The sequence below is a fragment of the Prionailurus viverrinus genome, chromosome D4 (genome assembly GCF_022837055.1).
Source record: "Prionailurus viverrinus isolate Anna chromosome D4, UM_Priviv_1.0, whole genome shotgun sequence".
Taxonomy (NCBI): domain Eukaryota; kingdom Metazoa; phylum Chordata; class Mammalia; order Carnivora; family Felidae; genus Prionailurus; species Prionailurus viverrinus.
The window spans coordinates 79,314,871-79,332,844 of record NC_062573.1 but is presented as its reverse complement, the minus strand read 5'-3'; the positions used below and the strand labels follow the sequence as shown (position 1 = coordinate 79,332,844).

At 44.1% G+C, this 17,974-nt stretch overlaps 1 long non-coding RNA gene across 2 annotated transcripts in view; it reads left to right on the top strand.

The window, feature by feature from the left end:
• The window catches only part of LOC125150124 (uncharacterized), a 191,388-nt gene that overhangs the window by 159,419 nt on the left and 13,995 nt on the right, over nucleotides 1–17,974 (top strand). Inside the window, exons 6-7 of one of the 2 annotated variants that reach the window (XR_007146240.1) lie at nucleotides 10,372–10,500; nucleotides 12,628–12,629. This is a non-coding gene — a long non-coding RNA (uncharacterized LOC125150124). Of the gene's footprint in view, nucleotides 1–10,371; nucleotides 10,501–12,627; nucleotides 12,630–14,198; nucleotides 14,285–17,974 lie in introns of those variants that run through there. The other variant, XR_007146239.1, reaches the window with a different exon arrangement.

Genomic DNA, 17,974 nt, shown 5'->3' with positions numbered 1-17,974 from the left:
GTAGGCTGGGCCAGGGCAGCGTAGAAGCAAGGCAGGGTAGTTGCTGGAACAGGCTTCATCCTCAGGGAGACGGGGAAGTCGTGGCGGCCTGCTGCAGAAGGAACAAAGGCAAGTCCAGTGTTCCAGAATGTTCTCCCAGCCTTCCCTGTGCATCCTGCTCCCGGCCCTGACATCTCTCAGGCAGCTAGATGTGTCATCTGTAAGAGAGCCAAGGACCACGGGAGGTCAGAAGCTCTGCAGAGCCAGACGGTCAGGCACCCAGCTGGCGTCTACCTATCAGTGACGGATTACGTATCACCGGTCTCAGGCCTGTATGAGTCAGTCTACCAACATGGATCTGCTGTGGGGCCAGCCACTTGCCAGGTGACAGGAGGGCAGTGGCCAGATAGCGATGTGGCTGCTGTTGGGGGTGAGTTGTTACTGTTGTGTTTGCTTTTTCTGCAGGAGCCAAAATTCAGGCTTGTTCAGTGGTAATTGACAGTCCTTTCTTCTAAGGAAGTTTCTCTCGGATTCGCTGCCAATAGGAAGTGTGTTATTCTTCAGAGCACTGTAGCATTCATTTATCGAGTGCCCACTCAATTATGAGGCATGACAGAGTTTGCCATCTAAGAGAGGAAAGGCCACTTAATGATTCCTGGAGTCAGAAGTCGGGAATAAATGGATAGACAGATCAAAGACTTAAGGGGATTCCATTGTAATTGGAGGAGTACTTTTAGCAGGAGCTGAGCCCTCCCCTGAAATCTTTAAAGGAGCCCTGGAATAAATTGTGTGGGAGAGAAAGTATGGTTTTGAACATAAATGAATAATGATTTCAGCAGATCATCGGATAGGATCACAAAGTGCAGGCTGTGGCTTTGATAACTATGGTGGGAATACAATGAACACCTGCTAGAAACTGGAATTCTATCTTGCAATCTTAAGTATTATTTCCCCCCATCCCAGAGAAATGGAACTCTCTCAGAAGGTGTGTTTATTACAGCAGTTTTCTGGGCTGGGTCTGATTGTTTTTCTGGATGGATGGTTCTTGCGTGGGAGGGAAATAGAATGCTTCAACCTTTGGGAGAGGCTTCCTTCTGGAGGTGAAGGATCGTTCTCCGTTACTGACCGATATGGAAGGATGATTGATGGTTAATGACCCCAATCAGAGCTTGTTCCTGAGTTGGCTTGGCTTTGCCTTGGGAAGAAGGTAATGGAAGGCTATTTGGAAGCACAGATCAGAAGTCTTTTTGGAGATGGAGAGGGGGGATAGTATGGGAACTGGGATAAGGGGATTTGGGAGAAGACACATACCTGAGACCTGCACTAAATCTAATGCTTACGTTTCACCTCCTTAACACTAACACACCAACATCCCCAACATCCTTCTTTGCAATCAAAACTTACTCCTTTCCTGCCCCCAGACGTAAGCACCTTGAGGGTAAAAGTTATGGTTTAAATATGTGAGGGCCTGCCATGTTTGTGAAATTGAATTAGAGTGAATATATGAGCAGATCTTTTAATCAGGTTCTTTGGTTCTCTCTCCCTCTTTTTTTATGTTTTATTTTATTTTGAGAGAGAGAGAGAGAGAGCATGAGCAGGGGAGGGGCACAGAGAGAAAGAGAGAATCCCAACCAGGCTCCACACCATCAGTGCAGAACCCGATGGGTGGCTCAATCTCATGAACAGCAAGGTCATGACCTGAGCTGGAATCCAGAGTTGGACGCTTACCAACTGAGCCACCCAGGCGCCCCTTGGTTCTTTGGTTCTCTTGGTGAACTCGTGAGAGGCACCTTTCTGGGAATAAGTGACTGCAGGGAGGTTGACCACCTGACATTTCTTCATTTCTTCCTTTGCTTTTCCAAAGACTCCAACGAAGAACAGAGAGGTGAGGGAGAGAGGGCTGGTTGGCATAAAGATTATTCAGAATGCCTGATAGAAAATCTGTGAAGGTGATAGAAGGTTGTCTCTTTCTTTTCTGGTATAATCTGTCTAGAGGGGCAGTTTTCTAAAGGTGAAACCAAAAAAAAAATGAAGGCTGTGTCTTACATGGGGTGAGAAGGATGTCTTGAATTGGCACTCTGCCTTTCTTCTGAGAAGGCTCAAAGCACTCTGCACGCATGACCTCATTACTCCGGGGAGGAGACAGTGGACCCACACTCGGGAATCCTCTCCCTTCAGCAGTTTGGAGGAGCTGGAACACACATCAGTGCCCTTTCTGAGTCAAAGCGAGTCTTTCCAGATTGTTTGGGTTGTAAATCTCACGGAAAGATGGGCGTCCACACTAAAGGCGGCTAGCTGAAGTCTAGGTGAGGTCTCTTGATTCACCCTATGCCACAGGCTTTACAAAGGCACACCGAACATTTTTGTAGTTTCTTCTTTCCCCCCCAAATGGCCATGCTTAGAGTAGGCTTCCACCTAGCACTTGTTTCTGGAACAAGACAAAAGTAAAAAGACAGAACAAAACAAGAGATACCAAGTAGTATCTATGTTTTCGTTGGCTCACCTCACACAGAACCTGGAGTCTTAGGGAAGGGTCATTGAAGAGAGAAATGAAAACATCCCATCTCCCTTTGTTGTTTTGATTAGGATCTCATGGCAGAGAGCAGTAGTGAGAGATTTTGTTGATAACTTGAGGGGGGTGGGGAGCAGTAGTTCTCATTTGTGACAGTTAAATTCCTGTGCCTGTCTTTGCAAGGAAATTTTAATCCCATCCAATAAAATTGCTTATTTGCCTCCCCCCCCCCCTCCGTACCCCTTCAATCTCTGCCCTGACACCTGACTGGCTCTCTCAGGAAATCTCAGGAGGTTCTGCCCGTGGAAGGAAATTCAGAGAATATGAAAAGGAATGAAACTGTGTCTTGTAGCTCTAATATTTCCTGAAATCAGGTCCACTTCAGGGGAAGATTCGCTGGAAAAATTATTGGAAATATCACAGCAGGGATTTTTTGGAAAATGAAGGCGAAGGCGGGAACTATTTACATATCAGGTCAAGTCTCTTCCCATTTCCCTGGACTCTGATGTGAAATGGTGGTAGTTCGTTTATTTCTGCTAACAGGTCTCGTACCCTGTCAGATAGAGGAGAATCTTTATTTTCTTCATCACCAAAGCACCTCTGGAAGGAAATGTTACTGGCCATTTAAATCTTGCTCAGCTATAAATACTTGTTCTGTATCCAGACTTGGCAGTGTGCACGTTGAGTTTACACCATAGTAACAAGGCGACTGTGCCTTTTCATGTGGCTGTCTGGATTTTTGGAGGGCTCTTTGTGTTTTTATCCTCACATACTCCCCTAGTTAAAAAAAAATCTTCTTGGGGGTATGGTAGGAATCTTTGATTTATTTGCATTGAATAGGAGACTGTGGGAGCGCCTGGGTGGCTCAGTTGGTTGGGGGTCCAACTTCGGTTCAGGTCATGATCTTCGAGTTCGTGAGTTCAAGCCACATGTCAGGCTTAGAGCCTGGAGCCTGCTTCAGATTCTCTCTCTCCCTCTCCCTCTCCCTCTCCCTCCCTCTCTCCCTCCCTCCCTCCCTCCCTCCCTCTCTCTCTCTCTCTCTCTGCCCCTCCCCCACTTGTGCTCTCTTTCTCTCAAAAAAATGAATAAACATTAAAAAATGTTAAAAAGAGATTAAAGAGACTGCGACATTTATTTATGATTGGACCACCAAATTCATCCTCATAGATATCCTTTTTTGTACACATTACACTTGGTGAGAAATTTCCAGTGTCTTTCCTTCCAAAAGCTAACCCCCCTTAGTCTGGACACTTGGGGTGTCCTGCGTCCGCCTATCTCTGTGAGCTCATCATCCCCTCTTCCTACTCAGGAACCCCTGCTACAGTCCTGTGTTTTCTCACATTCTACCTTTGACTCTGGTTGCTAGTATCCTGTGCAAAGGGGTATATGAATATTTTGCCATTACGTACATGTTGTCATACCCAAGAAGATTGGGGATCACAAAGCGTTACTATTTTCCACTTAACTCTGCCTTCCATTTGTTGTTCTTAAACTTTGAGGACTCTGTCCAGTCTCTTCAACTGCATTGACATTCTGATAATTCTGGGGATCACAACCATGGAGCCCAAACAATTAGGAGGTTCCAGCACATACACATATGCAAAGGGCCTTTAAGTGGTTCATGAGGATAATCTGCATCTTGTGACTGTACCTTCTATAAACTGCTGAAATTCCTACTGGAATCAGATCTCAGATCTAACGTGTTTGAAGTTTTCATATAGTTCTGTCCTTTGGAACATGTAGCTCGGGCCTCTCCTCCATGTGATGCTTTATGCTAGAATTCTTGTGTGAGTTGGCAGCACAGGGTCTGGGGCCGGACACAAGAGACACCTGTCTTGTACTAACATTGGTTCATGGAAAGAAGTTACCAGTAGAGTTCCACTGTGTGTAATTTTAACCATTGGATGTGATCCGTGGTACTTGTTCAGTGATCTAGATTATATGGAACATACACCATTCTTGTTAAAAAATGTTTATCCATTTATTTTTGAGAGAGAGAGGAAGAGAGAGAGAGACTCCCACGCAGGCTCTGTCCTACCAGCACAGAGCCCGACGCGGGGCTCGAACTTGTGAAACCGTGAGATCATGACCTCACGAATCAAGAGTCCAACACTTAACTGACTGAGCCATCCAGGTGCCCCAGAACATACACCATTCTTAAGGAATGAGCTCTGATGGGTAGGCACTGGAGATGGGGCGGGGGGAGGGTCTGTCCTATGCCTGCAACCTGGAGATGCTCCAGTTCATGGTAGTGAGCACTGGTTTAAGGTCTCAGAAACCCATTGCCATTCTCACAGAGCGGCAGGTGCTCACAGATCTGGGTCAGCTCTGACACGTGTGCAGGAGAGCGATTCCATTAGAACCTGGAGAGCTCTCTGGGAGTTCACAGGTGCCCTGTGTGGAGAAACAGGTGCCCATGTTTGCTAAGGGAAAGAGAGAATGGCCCTTGTCAAAGCAACATGGGATTTCAGAACACATAGCCCTCCTGCCATGATGGGGAACATACTAAAAAGTGACACTCTTGAAAGTTTGTGCTCTTCCCTGGGTTCTCTAGGGCCTTTGAGTTCAGGAACATGCTGGGCAATAATCAGTGGTGTTTGATAATTCCAGTATGAAGTATGCAGCCCTCGGATACAATTTTCAGTTGCCTGGAGGCCCCCTGGGTGGCTCAGTCAGTTAAGCGTCCGACTCTTGATATAGGCTCAGGTCATGACTTTGCAGTTCTTGAGTTCCAGCCTTGGATTGGGTTCTGCCCTGACAGTGAGGAGCCTGCTTGGGATTCTCTCTCTCCCTCTCCTTCTGCTCGTCCCCTGCTCTCACTTTCACTCTCTCTCAAAGTAAATAAATAAACTTAAAAATTAAACAATTTTAAGTTGCCTGGACATGTTCCATTACTAAGCAGCTGAGTGAATAACAGGTAGGAGATGGTTCAGTGCGTGTGTGTTGAGAAGGATTTCTGGACCCTCCTGGTGATAAGATAATGCCCAGAATGTAAGTCATGTCCTCTCTGCTTGTCTAGAGGGTGACTCCATTGCCTTGTTTAAGAAACAAAGGATACATTTTCAAAGGAGTGTTGTGGAAGGGACTTTTTTTCTTCACTCTGGGATGGCTTTGCAACATTTTTGATTTTATCAGTTTAATGCGATGTGACCCGTGCTGGCATTTGGATTCAGAAACTGGGGTTTGCATCTAGGCTCTGTTCGTCCTGAGCTCTGCCTCCTTGAGGAGGCTCCTTAACTCCTGCTGAACCTCACTTTGGTTAGCTGGAGTAGGGAGACCAGTTTCTCCTTCCCTACTTCCTACAGCATTTCATCTGGCTCCAGAGAGAGAATGTACATAGAAGTGATTGTCAGTGGTTTGCACGGAGCATCGAGTGAAGTTTTCACTGTGACAGTGTATTGATGGTCAGAATTTAAAATTATAAAGGAATATGGCGCCTGGGTGGCTCTGTCGGTCAGGCACCCGACTTTAGCTCAGGTCGTGAAGTCACGGTTCGTGGGTTTGAGCCCCACATCGGGCTCTGTGCTGACAGCTCAGAGCTTGGAGCCTGCTTCATATTCTGTGACTCCCTCTCTCTCTCTCTCTCTCTCTCTCTGCCCCTTCCCCACTCATGCTCTGTCTCTCTCTCAAAAACAAACATTTAAAAATAAATAAAATTATGAGGGAAGGAGGGGATGGGGTAAGTAAATCTACATAAGGACTTTAATGACCCTCCTGGGGAAGAAAAAGGGTCCAAAATCTCAATGCCCTCCTATTGTGTTTCAGGTTATAGAAACGTTCAGGGTGGGGTGGGTGATCAAATAGCATAGAAGGATAAAAAGGCCTCTATTCAAAGCACTAGGGATAGAAAAATGTACTGGAAGAAAGTGGTGCTAGATGGCTTGTTTGAAAAAGCAAGAGATCTGGCCTTGACCAAATGGCTTGGGTGGATGAATCCGAAGAAATGGCACGTGGGATCCCAGGTTGTTTGTTGAATGGCATCCCAAGTTCTCTCAGCTGAGATAACACTGAATAGGAGGCCCTCTGTCCCTCTAACTGAAGATCCGTGTTGCTCAGACAGGAGTCTGCACTCTGTTTGGTGAGAGATGGGGGTGGTTCTCACTACTCACTTGTTCCCTTTATGTAGTATCTTGAAATGCCCCTTCCCTCTCCTGAAATGAAAATCATAGATAATATTGCTTATATACATATAGTCCACAAGATATCAGAATAATGTCCTAAGCGTAACATAAAAAGGAATGATAAATAATTTGTCGTAAGGCAATATGACACAACCACACGAGAAGACGCTATCCAGTAGTCAGATACTGTGCACGCACGATATTTGTGAGCACAGTGGTCATGGATGCCAAGGGTGTAGTGAGTTGGAGACTCCTATCACAAGGGGCGTAGCTATTAGTTACACGATTTTTTGAAATGGTGAGCCATAATTAGTCGTGTTCGAAACACAATAAACAGCCATCTCCCCTGTACCGGACCTGGTAGCTGCATTCCTGGAAATTTGGGCGTATGTTAAAACCACGCAGATATGTTGTGCTTACATAGAAAACAGAACCGGGATCTAGGCTCAGATCATTATCAGCAGAGGATAAGCGCTTAATACTTGGTGGGATATCTTTGGATGTTTGAATCGTGTGGGCCACTTTTCTTGGTGTGTTCTATATGTCGCCAGCTTGTCTTTGTCTAGAATCCCTGGTCCTTCCCACTAAGGGACAACAGCACACCTCCAGTCATCATGACAACCAAAATGTGTTCTTACGGTCCCCCAACCCCCTCTGGAGGTAGGACCATTGTCACTGAGAGGCACTAGGGTAGAGGCCCAGCTCACCACACTCCTCTGAATGTAGCTGGAAGTGACCACGCTTTCCAGTGACGGCAGAGATAGCCAATGGAAGACTTTATATTTAATAAAAATTTTTTTATTGAAGTATGGTTGACATGCAATGGTACATTAGTTTCAGGTGTAAAGCCTAGTGTTTCAACAATTCTGTATATTCCTCAGTGATTACCATATTAAATGTAGTTACTATCTGTCACCATACAATGCTATTATAATCCCATCGACTGTATTCCCTATGCTTTACATTTTATCGTTATGACTATTCCATAACTGGAAACCTGTATCTTCCACTCCCCTTCACCCATTTTGCCCATCCCCCCGTACTCCTTCCCTCTGACAAATATTAGTTTGTATTCTGTATTTATGAATCTCTTTCTGCTTTTTGTTTGTTTTGTTTTTAGGTTCCACATACATAAGTGAAGTCACAGGATATTTGTCTTTCTCCATCTGACTTATTTCACTTAACAAAATACTGTTTCGGTCCATCCATGCTGTTGCAAATGGCAAGGTCTCATTCTTCTTTATGGCTGAGTAATATTCCATTGTGAATATACCACATCTTCTTGCTCCATTCATCTATCAATGGACACATAGGTTGCTTTCATAATTTTCTATTGTAAATATTGCTGCAATAAGCATAGGGCTGTCTACATTTTTTTTTTTTTGAATTAGTGTTTTTGTTTCCTTTGGGTAAATACCCAGTAGTGGAGTTACTAGACCATAGGGTATTTCTATTGGTAATTTTTTGAGAAACCTCCATCCTGGTTTCCACAGTGGCTGCCCCAATTTACGTTCCCACCAACAGTGCACAAGAGTTTTTCAACCTATCCTCGCCAGTAGTTGTTATCTCTTGTCTTGATTCTAGCCATTCTGACAGCTGTAAGGTCATGTCTCATTGTGGTTTTGACTTGAATTTTCCTGATGATGAGTGATGTTGAGCATCTTTTCATGTGTCTGTTGGCCATCTGTAGGTCTTCTGTGGAAACCTGTCTCTTAACATCATCTGCCCATTTTTTAATCAGTTTTTCTTTTCTTTCTTTTCTTTTCTTTTCTTTCTTTCTTTCTTTCTTTCTTTCTTTCTTTCTTTCTTTCGGTGTTGAGTTACTTGAGTTCCTTATTTTGGATATTTTGGATATTAACCCTTATCAGATATGTCATTTGCAAATATTTTTTCACATTCAGTGATTTACCTTTCTGTTGTGCTGATAGTTTCCCTTGCTATGCAAAATATTTGTATTTTGAAGTAGTCCCAGTAGTTTATTTTTGTTTTTGTTTCCCTTGCCTGAGGAGACAGATCTAGAAGAATGTTCCCAAGGCCAGTGTCCAAGTTATCACTACCTATGTTTTCTGCTAGGAGTTTTATGGTCTCAAGTCTCACATTTAGGTCTTTGAGGGTATTTTTTTTAACGATGTAAGAAAGTGGTCCAGTTTTATTCTTGAGCATGTAGTTGTCCAGTTTTACCAGCACCACTGATGGAAGAACATGTCTTTCCCATGTTGTATATTCTTGCCTCCTTTGTTGTAGATTAAGTGACCACATAACTGTGGATTTATGTCTGGACTCTCTGTTCTATTCATCTGTGTGTCTATATTTGTGCCAGTACCATACTGTTTTGGTTATTAGAGCTTTGTAGTATATCTTGAAATCTGAAATTGTGGTACCTCTAGGTTTGTTCTTTCTCAAGATTGCTTTGGCTATTTGGGGTCTTTTGTGGTTCCAGACAAATCTTAGTATTATTTATTCTAATTCTGTGAAAAAATGCTGTTGGTATTTTGATAGGGATTGCACTGAATCTATATATTACTTATAAGGGGTTCCATTTTCTTCACATCCTCGCCAGTATTTGTTATTTCTTGTTTTGATTATAGCCATTCTGACAGCTGTAAGGTGATGTCTCATTATGGTTTTGACTTGAATTTTCCTGATGATGAGTGATGTTGAGCATCTTTTCATGTGTCTGTTGGCCATCTGTAGATCTTCTTTGGAGAAATTTCCATTCAGATCCTCTACCCATTTTTAATCAGATTATTTGTTGTTTTTGTGTTGAGTTGTATAAGTTCTTTATATATCATTGGAAGACTTTTTTTTTTAAGTTTTTTTTAACATTTATTTATTTTTGAGAGACAGAGAGATAGAGCACAAGCAGGAGAGGAGCAGAGAGAGAGAGAGGGAGACACAGAATCCAAAGCAGGCTCCAGGCTCTGAGCTGCCAGTACAGAGCCCGGCGCAGGGCTCGAACTCATGGACCACGAGATCATGACCTGAGCCGAAGTCGGCCACTCAACCAACTGAGCCACTCAGGCACCGCAGTGGAAGACTTTTTGTACTTAATGGGACACCAGGTGTATTAACCAACTGGGGCCGCCGTACTAAAAATACCATAAACTTGGTGGCTTAAACACCAAGAATTTATTTCTCCAGTTCTGGAAGCTGGGAATTTTAAGACAGAGTGACTGATTTGGTTCCTGATGAAAACTCTCCTCCTGGCTTATAGATGACCAACTTCTTTCTGCATCCTTAAAGGCAGAGAGAGAGAGTAAGTGAGAGACAGAGAGCAATTGAGCACACTCTGGTCTCTTCCTCATTGAATAAGAACACTAATACCATCCTGGAGACCCCACCCTCATGATCTCATCTAAACATAATTATTCCCAAAGAACTCCCCTCCAGGGCTTCAACACAGGAATTTTGGGGAGGAGGAGGGACACAAACATTCAGTCCATAACCAAACCAAGTTTCTAGCCTAACTTTATTTTCTAAAGCAACCATCGTCTGTTGGAAGCTATTATGGTCTTCTGATATCAAAGAAGGATGTGTAAGTCCTGGCTTTAGGGGATAACTGGGAGCAAGAAGGACTATAGGCCCTTTGTCCCTGGGTAAGTGCCTGGGGAGTCCTTAGATCTATTGAGGTGGGCAGGCCCTGGAAAGAGAATTTAGACTTGGGGCTCTTCTGGACAAGCAGAATCCAATCAGGTTATGTTTAAGGGGGTATACTGGAAGTTAGATCTGGGTTTGAAACCTATTTCTGTCTTCTGGTAGGTGTGTGACCCTGGACAAGTTACTCGTGGTGTCAACCTCAACATCAAAATAGGAAAGACCTCCTCCTTCCTTGATGATAAGGAATTGTGACATCTTTAGTAAAGAGCTTTGTAGGATTTCAGGCATATGGTAAGAAGATAATCCATTGAACTACTGTTTCTTATGTGATACGGGCATCCTTTGAGGGCTTATTTTTGTGGGGAATGGCATAGTCACAGTGGAGGCAACCTAGAACAGCCTTGTGACAAGGTACAGTTATATTTCAGCAAAAAGGGATGGGTGGGAGTTTTTCTAGAAAGTAATTTAGGAAAACGTGCAAACTCTGGTTTGTCTTGCATGGAGTGTTTGAAACATGAAAGCAGATATCTTTATTTAACCCTGAATATGTAAGGGTATTGATTCTTCTCACTTCATACTGGGTCCCAAGGGACCTCTGAGTAAGGCATTATGACAGCCACACAATAATCTTGATACAGCTGGAGGTGAATGCGATGGCCACCATGGTTTCACGGGTTCGTTATCTTATCCTTAACTAGGCCAAGTTAGAATCTATCACTGCTCTGCGTGAAAGGGACCTGGGGCAAAAATTCATGTGATTCTCCCTGACCCACACTCTTTTCCTAAAAAGCACATATTAATGTGTGGTTATCTGGATGGAAAAGAAGCAACCAGGCACTCTCATGCACACACATTTTCCAGGGACAAACCACAGAGAAAAGTTGTTGGAATGTATTCAGTCAAAACATTTTGCTAGCTCAGAAACTTCTTAAAGAGATCCAGCTTTCATACGGAAAGCAGCCCAGGATTCTTTGAGACAATCCTAAAGGTTGAGGAAGTTTCTGTTTTCTTCTGTTGGTGTTGTTTTGCCAAAGAAGATGCTGGCTTTTTCTGCTTCCATCACTTCCTGGGCACTTTTTCAAGTTTGTTTTCCTTTATAACATTAAGACAAGCACTTTTCTTACAATTGCCTTGTTTCATAAAGACGTTAGCACAATGTAAACAATAAGAGTACAAAATAGAAGGACTAAGGGGAAAGAAAAAGAGTGAAAGTTACATATAGAAAATGTGTGCTCGCAGAAAGGAAATTTAGCTCTGGGCTTCCCAGAGACCAGGGCAAAGAGGAAAAATCTCTTTGGGTTACGTGATTTTTAAAAATGAGTTTTCTTAGGAGGAGCTCGCTTGTCCCTGCCACTGGAAACAGAAGTATGTGTTCTCGAAGGTATGCATAAAGAGGCTATTCTGAGCTCTGATGATGAATTTCCTCAAATGCCCCACAGTGACTGCCACTGAATTATATAGGACTGCTTTGTTGAACAGCCCTCATTGTTGGCATTTTGCCAAAGTTTAATTCTACAAAGGAAAAGAAAGAACCTCCAGGCAATTCTCCATTTATACTATTCATTTTCAACTGAACTTTTGCAAAATATTGAGCAGCGAAGAGTTGGAGGTCATCTCTCCTAAGTTCCTGGAATGCAGTTCTCTGCAGACCATAGATGCAGAGCCACAGGCTTGAACTTGGTCGATAAGCTGGGGCAGAGGTGACATTCCTTTACAGATAGAAGAAGGAAAAGCAAAGGTATGGGGGCCGGAAGATAAGGCTGAATGTAGGGGTGCAAGTGCATCAAAGAAGAGGGAGAATGTTTGGGGAAGAAAAAAAAAATAATCGTATTACCTTAAGATGATTACTGTTAACACTTTGCTATGGTTCCTTCCCTTTTTTGTTTTCGTCATGGGTAATGGCAACAAAATCAGAATTTACGTACAATTTTGTATCACTTTTCATTTAAGCAGCATAGAATAAGCTATCATGGTTGATATTATTGGGGCATATGTCGTGCTGTGATATACTCTCCTCCATGGTTTTCAGACCTTCCGTAAAATGTGATATGCCATGAGTCAGCGGTGCCTTGGGGGAAATGAGAAGAAGCTGTTCAAATGGATTGGCAATGAGTAAAGCAACTAGCGGTGGTGGGGTGTGTGGGGTGGGAGTGTGAGATGAGTGGAGGGGAGGAACCCAGCAGAAACTGAGAATCAGAGGCAGGTCTGACTGTGAAATCAGAAGCCCCCTAAGGATTTATGACCTTCTGAGACCCCCCCCCCTCCCCCCCCCCCCCCGCTGAGAGAGGGATTGGAGGTTCAATTTCATGTGTATCTCGCGATGGAACAAGTGCATCTCCTATAGCACTTTATAAAATATACGCGTGCTTTTTCATAAAAAGAGATAGAACATTGAATGGGTCAAATAATGTGATAGAGTGGTACTTTTGGGCAAGTGTTTCGTCTTTCTTTCCTTTCTATTTACTTAAAAGACCATCTTTTTTTTTTTTTAAGTTTATTTATTTATTTTGAGAGAGAAAGAGAGTGTATGTGCCAGCGGGACAGGGGCAGAGAGAGAGAGAGAGAGAATCCCAAGCAGGCTCTGCACTGTGAGCACAGAGCTCATTGCAGGGCTCGAACCCACGAACCATGAGATCATGATCTGAGCTGATGTCGAGAGTCAGATGCTTAATTGACTGAGCCACCGAGGCACCCCAAGTTTTTCTCTTTTATTTTTTTATTCATTTTTTTTAATGTTTATTTTATTATTTTTGAGACAGAGAGAGACAGAGCATGAATGGGGGAGGGGCAGAGAGACAGGGAGACACAGAATCGGAAGCAGGCTCCAGGCTCTGAGCTGTCAGCCCAGAGCCCGACGCGGGGCTCGAACTCACGGACCGCGAGATCGTGACCTGAGCCAAAGTCGGACGCTTAACCGACTAAGCCACCCAGGCGCCCCGTTTTTTTTTTTAAGTTGTTCTCTTTTAAATTAGGTTTTCCAGGTGTCCCTTTTGTTTCATGGTCAAGATTTTTCTTTTTTTTCCTGGGGAGAAAGGGGCCAAAAGTCACCTGTTGATTATAGAAGGAGACCCTGGCGTCTACATTGAAACTCGTCCTCATATGCAAACACATTCCAGCAATAGCTCACTCACCTTGTTCAGTTTTGCATTTCTTCCTCCCAGAAATACAACATTGCTGATGCTTAAATACAATCACAAATTCACTGAAGTCCTGTCTTGAATGACCTCTAGGTTCTGACATTCCTTTACTGTAGATTTCTTATTGCGTTTCTTTTTGAATTACCTTCCGTTCCCGGAAGGGAGACCTAAGTGCATTTTCTGAAATTGTGGTAGTTTTGTGCAGGCCAGATGCTGCGATACAATTCCACTGTCTCCAGGGACTGAAGTGCGACTATGAAGCCAAGAGGCTAACCTTTTTTCTTTTTATCATCTGTGGCTCATAGAAATCAGTCCCACTGTGAATGATTGCTTTGTTCTCTGACAGCCTTAAAAAGTACCGGGAGGGAATCTGTCAGTAGATTGTCTCAGACAATCCCTTTTGTAGTACAAGACTGTTTCTTCTGAGGAAATTCAACCAAATGTGACTTGGGCCATCTAAAATCTTCCTTTCCCAATCCACGAAGGCGAGTATTTGAAAAGACACAATAAAATTAGAACCTTTCTGTTGATTTAAGTAAGCAGCTAGGATGGGTGAGAGAGTAGATTTTGTCTCTCCTACGAATCTCCTACGAATTCTCCTCCGTTACCAGTAGTCAGTTAATGAAAGGAAACAATCAATACACGTTTGCAATGGTTTCTTCCCTCCAACATTGAAAATTTTTTAAGCTGCTTGTTTTACCAGTGGATGTCAAAGTCTTATGTATACAAAAAAACTACAGTGACCTAACACCCAGCTTTTTTTCTTATTCCAAAAAGGAACCGATTGTTGTGCATCTGGCACGCGTAGGATGTCACCAGGTCGAATGTTTACCGCCCATGCTTGTATTTCAGAAACGTAAAGGCAGGAGAGGTGCTCCATCACGGGAAAGGCCAATTTCCTGACACATGGACTCAGAGTGTAACGGTCAAGTGAATTTTCTTACTGGCTTCTACTCTAAATCCGGAGGGACGCTGTGATGCTACATTACAGGAACCAGTTCGAAACGTCTGATGGGAGGTTCACGGGGTTACCAGGTCCCTGCGATTCTGTGACCATCCATGGAATTTACTTGTGGCCTGTAATTCTCTTTTCTCCTTTGGGGCCTCAGGTAGCACTGTTTCTAGAAGGACTTGTCTGGGTCTGTCCCTGGATTCTAAGCATGTCCCTCTGTATTCAGGACTTTGAGAACATCTCCATTCTTCCTTTAGTTTGGGTACTTGTGAGCAGTTAGATGGAGTTGGGTCTCAGTGTCCGCTAATCACTGGGTTCATTAGCCTTCACAGAGCCCTTCACCATGACTGTTTCTTCCCTCCCTCTTCTGTTCCCATGGAGCCCTCACCTCCTATTGCCTCACTCTAGTTCTACCCCCTCTTCTTTATCCCCTGCCCTTCTTCCCTCCCTGTCATCTTTTTTTTTTTTGTGGGTGGGGGAGTGTGGTGTTTTCTTCTTTTTTTTTAATTTAATTTTTTTATTTGAGAGAATAAATATCTCAAGCAAGCTCTACACTCAGCACAGAGCTTGACGTGGGGATCAATACCACGACCCTGGTATCAGATCACTACCTGAGCCAAAATCAAAAGGGGGAAGCTCAACCAAGTGAGCTACCCAGGCCCCCTGGTTTCTTCTTCTTATTTTGATACGTTAAAAAAAATAGAAAAGCACTGGGAATAACAATTTATTTCCACCATGCAGCATTTATAGTCAACATTTTAAGCTCCAAATGTCACCTTTTAGATAAAACAAAAAATTACAGATAGAAATAAAGTTCTGTTTGATGCTTGGTCCCGTATCCTTCCCTGCCTGTCCTAGAGGTAACCCTTACCAAGTGTGTGTTTCACTAATTCAAAGACTCATCCGATGGCCCTTCTTTGCACAGTCATGTCAGCTGGAGCTTAGCAGAAGGCTGTCCTCTTGCTTCTGTGAAGGTCCGGTTGACATGATCATTAGGTCCTGCATGCTAGATGGGACTCTATTTCAGAAGCAAATCGAATAAATGTCCACTTTTACCCAAACTGGGTGGGAAAATAAGCAGATGGAATGGCAAACTCATGAGGAAGAATCCGATGTAGGAGACTGTAGCAGGTGCAGCTGGCCCCTGGAGGCCGCAGGGCCTGTTTCTGGAGCTCTGTCTCCCCAGCCTCCCATCTGTGTAAGCAGCTAGATCCTTAATGACCTCTGCTAGTCTCTTTTCCATCCCAGAAGCCCTAGCTTGGGCCTTCAGCATTCCTGATGCCACTCTTTATTGTTGTCTTGTCTTCTTTGAGATTCAGATATCCACATTTCTAACCCTGGACTCCTGGCTGTCTCCTGATCCCCTGGTCGTGTGATGGTTTGACTTTGATATTCTTAAATGTACACCGTCCCCAGGCTCTGCTTGATTTAGTTGAAGAAACCCAGCAGTGGGCTTGATTCACTCTCTTTACCTCACACCCCCTAGAGGGCTTGGAGGGAGGGAGGGGCTGGTAATCCATCTGTCTAAGATGTGACTTTGCCCAGGATCTGCACAGCTTTGTTTCATTACTGCCAATTCTCAAGTCCTCGGGAGTAAGGGGGTACCCAGGAAGCAAGGCACCAAAATTCAGCACTGTCAGTGGCTCTGGAGCCTAGAGCCTAAGCTTCAACATCCCTTTTAACAGGCACCTGCAGCCTACCAGTGCCGATCTGGGAGGGAGGGAGTGGGTGTTGAGATTGGCCATGGTCCCAAGGTTCTCTTCTGGGTCTCCCTGCGGTGTTAAGCCTGGCACCTGACACCTGGGCTTCCCAGAACTGTTGGCAACACCGTGGAGCCCGAGACTGGTCATGCTGGGCCAGTGCTGGGTGTAGGTAGGGGACTTTCTCGCTAGCTTGGCCACCTTTGTCTGCGTGTAGTGGTCAATTCATAAGCCGTTTTGTGACTTTCTTGAGGCTGTGCTCCTCTTAACCCTTCTTCTTCCAGCTTTTTTCCATTAATTTTTTTCTCCTTTTGCCTTGACTTATGGGTCCCTTTGGCTTTCTCCTGCTCCATCCGGTTACCGTGTCCTCTCAGCTGGTGAATTGTAGACGCACATAAAACGGGGAAATAGAAAATATTGATCAGCCCTGTATAAAGCCTGCCAAAATTTTCATCATCCCTTCACACTTTTCTCAAAAACCAGGGAAATAATATGGTGGGTAATAGGCTCCCCAACAGGCATCTGAGATTCAGGACTCAGGCTGTCAATTGTATTTGGTTTGCGGGGGTGGGGGTGGGGGGGATTCTATTTAGAGTCTCTGATTAGATAATGTTACTAAAGAACAACCCTGTTTTTGCATGTACCATTTTTAGTGGTTTTTTTTTTTTTTTTTTTTTTTTGGATTCTGTATCTCCCCAGTGATGAAACTTGCGGTCCTTGAGGAAGAGTACTTAAACCACTTTTTCTCTGTGCTGTAATGGCATCTCTTTTCAAGGTTAAGATACAGTGTTCGAGGACCCTCTCCCCGTCCCCGCGCCCCATACTTTTTTAAGGGAAACAAACTGAACAACATAAAACATCAACGCAAAACAAAACTTTCTTCATCCTCCTAGAAATCAGAACATGCTCAGAAATCGAAGTACCATCCAGACCTCTCAGGGAGCCCCTCTTCCTGAGAGCGGAAGGAATACTGGGTCCAGCGACACTGGCTGGCTCTGGCATTTACCAGCCTGGGGAACAGAGACAGATCAGGTAACCCCTTTGAACATCAGTTTTCTCATGTGTAAAATAGGAGTAGATGAAACAAGCCTATCTTTGGATGCTGGAATAAGCAGATGTAGTGTGTAAAATGTGCTTAGCAGAGAGGGTGGCATAGAATCAGCACTCTGGTGTGATTGCCTCACGATTACTGTTCTTCCTCTACGTCCTCTCCTCTCCTCCTTGTCTAGTCAGTGGTTCAAAACATGGCTCTGTGATGGGACTGCCTGGGGTTGACCTTGGATCCAACTGTGATTACGTCACCTGGGACAAAACCTTCCACTTTGCTGAGGTTATTTCTGTATCTGGAAAGGCTGGTGGTGGTGATGATGATGATGATGATGATGAGAAGGAGGAGGAAGAGGAAGAGGAGGAGGAGGATGACAGTAATGGTGATAGTCTAACCCAAGTTCATTTCATGTTTTTTTAATGAAGTTGAGTCTAGAGCGTAGTAAATGTCCAATAACTGTTGGTATAACATGATTAATATTCTCTCAGTGATCAAAGTCTTAGATCCCTGCTGAATTTCTGGGGGTGTGAGCAGACTTGAGGTGGGCATAGGGTAAACTGCTTATAAGGTTTAGATGAGCAGTCAGTGACGTTTCACACAAGACCTACTGTCTTGATTTGTTCATTTAAATTTAAGTGAGTCTCAAGCGATCGCTAGGGTCCCTTTAATTCTATCTAGTACAGCCCCCACTTCACCCCCAACCACTAGGATGATGACAGAGAAATAGAGATGCCTTATGTCCCCTTCACAGAAGCTGCTGCTGAGGGGTTGGGAGACGGGAGCCACTGGTCCTGCAAGGCAGCAAGTAAGGTCTTTTTTTCCTGGACTTCTGCACATCCCTTCACTTCTCCCTCCAACATGTAAATAGACATGAGGAGGGTCACCCCTTGCGGCGTGGCCCATCAGCCCATCCGTTTGTTGTTTTAGA